Source organism: Bicyclus anynana, chromosome 22, assembly GCF_947172395.1.
Source record: "Bicyclus anynana chromosome 22, ilBicAnyn1.1, whole genome shotgun sequence".
Taxonomy (NCBI): domain Eukaryota; kingdom Metazoa; phylum Arthropoda; class Insecta; order Lepidoptera; family Nymphalidae; genus Bicyclus; species Bicyclus anynana.
This window is the reverse complement of record NC_069104.1, coordinates 12,333,353-12,343,554: the sequence shown is the minus strand read 5'-3', so window position 1 is coordinate 12,343,554 and position 10,202 is coordinate 12,333,353. Positions and strand designations below refer to the sequence as shown.

Below are 10,202 nucleotides of genomic sequence, written 5' to 3'. Positions count from 1 at the left end.
CCAAACACCTCCAATTTTAGGTAGGCATCCACATCTAGTTACTACCCTATCGGCAAATATGTACAGCCAAGCGATTCAGCATCCCCGTACGATGCCGTAAAGAAACCGTGAGAGGTAATACAATAAACCTCGTCTAAGTATACCCGCTACCACTGCATCGACATTTAATATCAGATGAGCCCGTCAAGGGATCACTTGTCAATGATTAAAAAAAATGTATCACATAGTAATCACAGGTCATACAGAGCAGGTAATGAACCTAGTGCACCGGGCAGGGTTCACCTGGGCGGCGGGCGTTCCGGAGTCTGCGCAGCATCCCGATCGATTGAGATGCCCGCACAGCTCTCCCGGGCCAGTCTGCGACGAGCTACGCCGCAAGCCATTTCAGACGTTTTTATTTTTTAACATTTATCAGTAATTTTTTAGTCCACCTTTTGTAATTGGCTCTTTTTCGGTACGGTGCGCGTTTTAGCTTCCCCTGGAGATGGGATTTTGGTAAAGGTGAGTTTTTTAGTTATCTTCTAAGTCATGACCGGTCTTCTAGATACCCTGGAGCTGATCATCATTTGGAGCTGTGGTGAGCTTGCTACGTCTAACGATCAGTAAGGTTGGTCTTTATAAAAAAAAACTTTTTCAGGCTGTTCCCAGGGGTCAAATCTATTTTTAGAACAAAGGACTTTAGTGCGTATTGCGTGATATTTTTTTTTTCTTTTGATATTTCTTCTCATTTCTATTATTTCATCGGCTTTATGATCAAGCTATATGCGTTTAAATTGTCTATTTTTAAAAACGGATATTTTTTTTTTATAATTTCTTTGTTACATAAATAACGGGTAAAATTTACAATCAGTAATAATTAATTTCTGAGTTTTATTTTACAATAAATAATGTTATTATTAAAAAAATCACAATTTTAATTGCGTCTAAAAATAGAAATACGAACTACCTGTGTAAATTGTAATAAAAGATGGCGCCCGTGTCAATGCCATCTATTGACAGAAACTGCTTGTGGCCTCGGCGAACGTTTTCAGTCCCACAACACTACAAAACCACTCTAGGCTGTTCTTTACATAACTAGGCGTCTATTTTTAGCCTATTCATTCCCTTTAAAGGTTCAATTTGTTAAGAATTTTAGATAAGGACGCCAATCAATCAGTTAACAGGGTTCGATGTACGGGACGCCATTACAATTTTCAGATCATCGATAACGGACGCCATATTGTATTCAAGTGACCGCCCGACATTTTAACTAATTACTAAAGTTTTTAAAGCGAGTTTTAAGTTTAACTTGCCTCGTTTATTAATTGAATTTCTTTTAAAGCTCATTTAGTGATTCTTTTAATGTTTTTAATATGATTTATTTATGCAATTGGATGTAACTAGATTTCAATCGGATGTACCATATTCAAAATGGCCGCCGCCGAAGCCTTGCTTTGCTGTTATTGATTTTGACGATGTGAATTCAAATAAGAACTTGAGTGTTTTATTATGAATCTCTTATTATATGGATTATTTATTTTGTTTTAAATAAAATTTTACTTTATTAAACTGACAAAGGTAATTTAAGTACATCGGTTCTCTATAAGTATAGGAGGAACCTTATTCACAGACAACCTACCTGTTGATGACATTTCAAACAAAAGTGAAGACCAGTTGCGAAATTTTAAATTTATAAATAAAGTGACCTTCATATTCAAAAAATATAGAAATTCAAAGTTTTCCGGAAATCTTCAATTAGAAAGCAACTACCTAGTGATTTTTTTTCATTTTTTTTTTATTCTTTACAAGTAACTTTACAAGTACCCTTGACTGCAATCTCACCTGATGGTAAGTGACGATGCAAATTAAGATGGAAGCGGGCTAACTTGTTAAGAGGAGGATAAAAATCCACACCTTTCGGTTTCTACACGACATCGTACCGGAATGATAAATCATTTAGCGGTACATCTTTGTCGGTAGGGTGGTAACTAGGCCGAAGCCACCAGCCAGACCTGGACCAATTAAGAAAACTTCAATCGGCCCAGCCGGGAATCGAACCCAGGACCTTTGTCTTGTTAATCCACCGCGATTACCACTGCGAAACGGAGGCTGTCAATGTTTTAGATTCAGTAGTTTAGGAGAAAAGGGGGAAATGGTCTATTTTCTTAAATAACTTTAAAACAATTTATATTAATATAAGAAAAAGAAATTGAGATCCCCATAACAAGTTTTTTCATTTGATGTGTATGCAGTTTATAGGTAAAAGTTTTAAATTATCCATCTTGCCCCACAAAAGTGACCTTCATATTCGAACATTTCAGAGTTCCAAGTTCGGTAATCTTCACGTAGAAAGCTCACTTCTGAATTTTATTAAAAATTTTTAACCAACTTCGAAAATAGGAGGAAGTTCTCAATTCGATGATTCGCGTATGTTTTTTAGATTCAGTACTTTCGGAGAAATGGAGGGAGGGGGGGGGGGGGGGGGGGGGTTTGGTCTATTTTCTTGAATAACTTGCAAAAAAATTATTTCAACATTACAAAATTAATATATTTGGGATCCTCTTATCAAGTTCTTTCATTTGATGTACTAGCACACGATGCAGTTTGATTTTTTTTTAATTGTCCATCTTGCCCCCCTAAAGTAACCTATATATTAAAAAAATTGAGAATGTTAAGTTTTTCTAAAAATACCAAAGTAAAAAGCTAACTTTTGTATTTGTTTCGTTTTGATTTGATAGTTTTTGAGATAAAACAAGAATATTTTTAAAAAACTTGAAGTCTTTATGTACGTACATAATCGTAAGCTGGAAACCTAAAAAAACCTACGCTTTCAATTGAAAACCTCCTTCTTTTTTTGAACTCAGTTAAAAATAGAAAACTGTTTGTCAGCGAAAAATTGTTCCAGAAAAATAACTTCAGAAAGGTTAAATACATAACTAAAACAAAATTCAAAAATGTGTTTTTAACTTAATTAAAATACCTTCTATCTAAATACTTAAATAAGTTATAGTAATTGATTTGCGTAGCGCTCTGCGCTCAGCTATCAGCTGCGATGACCTAGTTTTTCAGTTTTTTTTTTAAGTTGCGTGGTTTTGTCAATCTGGCTTTCTGCCAAATAGTGGCACGCAACCTCGGAAGTTAAAACTCTGCCCTTAATAACTCGCCTAATTATTGAGAAAACCTTCCAAAGTAGTTTATTAATCCCCGACACAAAAATAGGGATGTTTGTTATAAGTATGACAGTTACGGTGAAGGAAAACATCGTGAGGATACCTGCATACCAGAGAATTTTCTTAATTATCTGCGTGTGTGAAGTCTGCCATTCCGCATTGGGCCAGCGTGGTGAACTATTGACCTAACCCCTCTCATTCTGAGAGGAGACTCGAGCTCAGCAGTGAGCCGAATATGGGGTTGATAATGAGTATCTGAGGCACTGTAGCACTTAAACGGTTGAATCGGTTTAGATGCGTTTTTTTTTATGAAAAGCTGGTTGTCTAGTGATTGCTGTTTTGTTACTTAAGTTTCCTCAAAATCGGTTAAGCCGTTTATAAAATATGCGAGTCGAAAATGGAGAAAAACAAAGGTGACTAGGTTTGAATATACTTATTGTTTATTATGAGACATTCGGGTAAATAAAAAATTCAAAATTCATTTATTTCAATTAGGTTTAGTTTACAAGCACTTTTGAAAAGTCAGGATTATGTCATAATTTAATTTAATTTAATGGTGGTAATAATAGCCGAAAACTTAAAATTAATGAAAGTTACCAGAATTCCAACAAATAAGGTCAACGTTAACTTTATACGTAAAAAGCAAAGATTGTCTAATGCAAAATAAATAAGATTAGAAAATTTCACAATTCATTAAAAATCTTTTATCGTAATTAGATAGTTCATACAGTTTTACCTTCTTACATTAAACGTGACATTTTTCAATACTTGAACTATAAACACAAACGCACAAATAACAAAGATATTTGTGATTTTTGTTTGAACGCCCATACAAATCTAACGATCTACGACGTTATTAATTTGTGCCATTTTGTATGGGGCGTTTTTCAGGAATCCGTGGCAGTGCCGCAAATATGACCCTTTAAATCCCTGTAGCTCCGAAAGTAATGATCGCAGATATCCTGTTACTCTAACAAAATTCGCCTTCGCCACTGGTAGATAATATAGATAGGTAATAAATCGTTTACGCAATACAAACTGAACAAACTTCAATTCCCATTTATAATAATAGTTTTTTGATTTAGTATAATATTTAATTAGATATCAGCTACACATAAAAGTCATATAAAACGATTTGTTTGCTAATGGAAAAGTAAATGCTACTATTTTTGTACAATAAACGTCCGTAAATCATTACATGGTTATCTCTTATCGTATTGGTTTCAACATTTATATTCTATTAGTTGGTGAGTCTTATGGTGTAAAGAGGCTCGCGATTTCAGTTCATAATGCTCAAAACTAATAATAGGCTAGTTGAAACTTTTTTTCAAGTGGTCATAAATAGTTCATTATCATTCTACTAGATTGAAAATAAAAATTTTATATTTTTTTGAGACGATTACATGAAAGTTTTAGTATTTAGCATGTTTTTGACAATACGAGCCAAAACGCCAGTCGACCATAATGGTCTATATTTCAACTGTTTCATGACGTCATTATACCAAATCCCTAACAAACGGGCGTTTGACAAAAATATTACGAGTACTTAGCAATTAGTTTGACGTTCAGTACGTTAAGTAACGTTGTGACGTCACAAAATGGACGACAGGACGTTTGGGAAATTTGAAAAAGTATATTTAAATAATTTTTTTATAAGAAATCCTTAACTTTTATTATTTTATATATTTCGGACCCTTAAATCCATGTACTATGCAAAATTAATATTGTTTTTATTAAATTTGATATTGAGTCAACTACCCTATTTCTATAATTATTATAGACTTATCTATCCGTTTAAATCGCATGTGGTATTGAACATGAAATATTTACAGTCAGTACGTATGCTTTTACAAATATTATATACTAGCAGATAGCAGATACCACGCGGTTTCATGGGTCCCGTTTTCGTGGGAATACGGGGATAGCTTAGAAACACTCACAAGAAATGTGCCTAATCGGGAAGAGAATTTTCAGATTTGAATACGTTAATCCAGAGACCCTTCACTCACACTCACAAATCACAATCTTTACCATTTTATCCACGCGGACATAGTCGCGGGCGTTGGCAAGTATTACCTATAAAATACTCATGATAATAAATATTTCGTATCGTATCGGGTGTCGTATCGGGTCCGGATTGTAATCGTACTCGTATCTTACAGTGTAAAGAGCTCGCGAAGCTTTCAGTGCGTCCGTAGCACTTGACAGATTACCGCGCTACAGCCTTCAGGCCTTCAGTCGCCGTCAGGCAGTCTACGCAGATGGTTGTCTGAAAATTTTGTTACGTATATTAAATACGTTACGGATTACGTGAATTAACTCGTTAATAATAACGGATGATAAATATTCTTGTGCATTTAAATTAATTTGCGGCGACATTTATAAGTGCATTTGGCAAGCGGATTGCGCTTTTATTTATAGGTTTGTGTTGTTAGAAATTGGGCGCAAGTGCATTCCTGGAGTGAATTCTGTTAAGGTATTATATTATTCATAATCTTTTTATAATATAACTTAATAATAATTATAATCATAATAATACGGACAATGTTGTGTTAAATTCAAATAAAGTTTCAATTTCTGCAAATTTTCGCACTGAAGTATAGAAGAAAATTAAGTTGATTTACATACAAGATAACTTTCTTGTATGATTTATATTACGTATTTAAACAATTATTTTTCTATTTATTTTTACAACATTAATAATGATGTCCATTTTCTCAATATTTTATTTTCACTTTTTGCTACATAGCAAATCCTGGAGGAAAGCAATTACGAGGTCTAAGTTAAGGGGGTTTTTTTTAAAAGAGAGTTTTGAAAGTAATCATGCGTGTAAGAAAAAGCAATTCAAAATAATTTTCAGTATTTTGGAACCTTCATTAAGATAAAATTATTTTTGTATTAACATTTTCTTACTTCGATCGTTAAATAATTAATCATTTGCCTACAAATAACTATACTCTTAATTTTTATGGACATTAAAAATAATTAGAACTTAATCAATTTCTGATGTAATTTAGCTTTAACCTATTTTTGAGTGCGAGTTTCACGTCAAACGAATAAGTCGTTTTGAAGGGAAATTTCAAAACATGATAAAAACAACACTTTTTTAATTGATATTTAAAAAAAGGATTTAATTTACAGAAATGAAATAAATACGGTAACTTTGTTCTTTAGAAACTGAAGGTTTTATGGTGTAAGCTATTTTAAAATAATTGGTTCAGAGAATTGGTCCACAATATGTTTTTTAAAGTTTTTCTTCTTCTTTCTGTTTCGTTTACGTACAGTTTATGTATTTTCGCAAATTAGCCTTTGCAATGTTTCCAAACAAAAATTATGGTTTTTATTCTGTTTAAAAATTAATATTTGCCATCGTTTAAATCATACTATCACACTTCACATCACACTACACACACTTGTTTCTCCTTTGTACAGCCGCTACTGAAGCGATTTGGCTGAAATTCGAAATGGAAATAGATTTTACTCTGCATTAACACCAGGGGCGTAACTACCGCCGTATAAGCCCTATCAATGATTCGGAGCCCCCGGACTGCAGGAGAAAAAATTTAATCAACAACCTCTTTTAATCTGGCGCTGCCCCGAGAAAAAACATAAAAAACTGGTAAAGAGATTTTCAGGATTTGTCGCTCGTGTATTGGCTCCCCCATATACTTATTACCTCTTTTTTTCTTATTGTGTAAATGCCGTAGGCTCCTTATGGGACCTCAGCAGCGTCACACTGATTAAGACATAGGATACTTTTCATCCCGGAAAAGTCCATGGTTCCCGCGGGATTAGTAAAAAACTGAATTCCACGCGGATGAAGTCGCGGGCGTCCGCTAGTTTTTAAAGACCAATATTCCTCTTTGCCGCTTCTCTTTAATTAGTTGGAAATACTGTGCGGGCGGGGATCAGACAACGACCTCTTTGTGATGAGTCCTGTCCCTTTGCCGTTTATCGTGAAGCTATTGAGGCTTCAAAAGAGACCGACGATTTTGGGCCCAGCACGTTACAGAAAAAAAAATGACGAAAGTTTTTTCATTTAAAAATAAATCAAAATCACCAAAAATAATTAGAATTGATAGTTGGTAATATTGTTTGGAAATGTACTGTGTTTTTGAAATAGTGCAATTTAATGATAATAGATGCCTACTTATATCTTGATTATGCAACTATCAATAAAACTGAAATTAAACCAGTCTAAAACTGATATTATTATTTATTAAATGATACTAATTTAGACATTGTAACGGTTCATTAAATAAATTTGGGTCCATTAATGTATGAAAAATGATCGATCTCCTTTAAAAAGTTACACATTACGTACTCGTAGGGGGGGGGGGGGGTGGCAGATATTAAAATAAAAAAAGTTGGCATTTCCTAAAGATGGCATAGGTAAGGCATCCGATCATCGTGTGTTACATTCGTGTCGACCTGATACATATAACATTGGTGACCCCGACGAGTTACATTAACACTTGCATATATATATATATATATATATATACAATGCATTTTTTCACTAGGCCAAGATCATGACCTAAAAATCATTCCAGCTAGTAACAAAGCTTGTGACGTCACATCAAAAGTAAGCCGAAACGGTATTTAACACAAATTGGCTGAACTAATTTGTGACAGATACGTCGCCATCGCCTCACCTTACACTCGCGGATGCTACACCGGTCACTGGCGTACGTCCAAACGAATTGAAATTAGTTATGTTTTCTTAGCTGTCTATTTTGATGGTTTGTTACATTTTACGTTAATATACGAGTAAATTATTTTTAAAAAAGTTCAGTAGGTATCAGACCTATTGTCCATATGTTTTCTCATAAAATTAATATCTTCCGAGAAATCCTTTGGTCTTGTATGTAATGGAAATATGGCAGATAAAAAATAAATAAATAAATAAATATAATAAATAAATATACTTAAATTAATAACTTACTAATATTTGAATGAATAATCAATTCAGAGGACAAACTAATAATAATAATAATACACGCACTCTTAGCAAAAAAGAAAATTGCTGTCTTGCATACATATTATCTACCAATTCCGTGTTTGTTTATACTCCTTTGCAACAGACAAAATATAATATCTATTTTTAATTTTTATGTTAATAAAATCTTTGAAAAGTCAAAAATATTTTAATTTATAGCTAGTAAGTCTATGTAGTACGTGTCTCAAACGGTGAAGGAAAAACATCGAGAGGAAACCTGCATATTTTCTTAATTATCTGCGTGTGTAAATCCGCAATTTCTGATCTCAATCAAATCTGCCAATCCGCATTGGGCCAGCGTGGAGCCCCCTCAACTCTCAACCCCTCTCATTCTGAGAGGCGACTCGAGCTCAGCAGTGAGCCGAATATGGGTTGATAATGATGATGAAGTCTATGTAGTAATAAGAAGCACATACTCGTACACTAGCGGATACAGGGGGGGGCTAGGGGGCTCAAGCCCCCCCCAAAAGGATCTGAGTCCAACCGTGAAAAATCTAAAAATAAAATTACGACAGTTATATTAATTTGTAGCACGATTCACTTGTTACATTTTTAACTAAAGTATAATTCCTGCCGTCCGTGAGACAGATTACCTGTTTGCGGCTGTATGTTCATCCCAATGGGATTTGTAAAATACTGGTCTGACAGATCCAAAAGTTAGCGCTTTTTGTTACAGAATTTTCTCTTCTATTTGAATCTTTTATTAAATTTAAGAAATCTCTGATAGTTTTTCAGATATTTGCAGAAAACCAAGGCCTTTTTAAGGTTTCATAGTCCACAAGGAACCCTTATAGTTTTGCCATGTCCATCTGTCTGTCTGCCCGTCCGTCTGTCCGCGGTTGAGTACAAATATTATTACTACTAGAAAGCTTTAATTTACCATGAGTATAATCAATAAACAAGACAAAGTCATAAAATGAAATTTTGAAGAATATTTTTATAGGTTACCCCTTACCTACATGTAAAGTGGGGATAATTTTTTTCACTTATTTACGTTATAGAGTGGGATAACTAGATATATCTTTAAAAATATTGTGGGTCTGGAAACACTATTTTCCGATTGTGGGATCCTTTTGTAAAATATAAAGGTTTTAGTGATAATTTTTGTTAGAGTGAAGTGTTTCCCTTGACCTCTACCAGCTAAACGGTTGCTTGTGGATTTATTTTATGGATTACTTTATTCCGTTGTTTATGAATACATGGGTATATTTATATTAATAACGTCAATAAAGTGGTAAAAAAAAATCATAGCTATCGGCATCTCTATGCATTTTATGAGCTTACACTACATAATTAGTGTTCCAAAAGACTCTAGCCCGTTCGCCCTACTTGTTAAGACTCGGATTCTTTTTTGAGCCTGGCTACGGTACGTCTTCAGAAAAGACTCGAGTCGTAAAAAAAGCTCGCGTCCTTTTTAACCGACCAACCGGCCGGGGGGTTCATATATAGAGCCTCTGACCGTGGCTTCGGCTAGTAATTTTATCCAAGTAAATATAATGCGCAAACAAAAAACGCGCGGCCTTCGGCCGCTTCGGCCGAGGGGTTCATATATAGAGCCTCTGACCGTGGCTTCGGCTAGTCATTTTACCCAAGTAAATATAATACGCAAAAAAAACGCGTGGCCTACGGCCGCGCTTACTATACACCGGCCTTCGGCCGGGGATTTGAGATAAAGCCTTAGCTTCAGCTGGTCATTTTATTCAAGTAAATATAATACGAAAACAAAAAACGCGCGGCCTTCGGCCGGGGGGTTCATATATAGAGCCTCTGACCGTGACTTCGGCTAGTCATTTTACCCAAGTAAATATAAACCGCCTTCAAATTGATCAGAAGGTAGCTAGCACATACAATATTATTTTTTGCTTTTTAGTTTAATGGATACATTTATGTCATTTTGAAGTCGGTTGTTTTTCTTTTTATTAAAATTTTTTTCGAGTTACTCTCAGCAAACCCTTTCATTTGATATCCATATTGTAGAAGTGCATATATAATATACTTAGTCCGCCATGTATAACAAGTCCACCATATTGGATTAAGAGTGACAACACTTGTAT

The 10,202-nt window shown here is 34.4% G+C and overlaps 1 protein-coding gene across 11 annotated transcripts in view; it reads left to right on the top strand.

The window, feature by feature from the left end:
- The first annotated feature begins 363 nt into the window (after nucleotides 1-363).
- Nucleotides 364-10,202, top strand: part of LOC112057699 (glutamate-gated chloride channel) — a 49,477-nt gene continuing 39,638 nt past the window's right edge. For 10 of the 11 annotated variants that reach the window (XM_024098216.2, XM_024098213.2, XM_024098209.2 and 7 more), the window contains exon 1: nucleotides 364-501. The gene's annotated coding sequence lies outside the window, so the exon portion shown is untranslated. Of the gene's footprint in view, nucleotides 502-5,401; nucleotides 5,626-10,202 lie in introns of those variants that run through there. The other variant, XM_024098210.2, reaches the window with a different exon arrangement.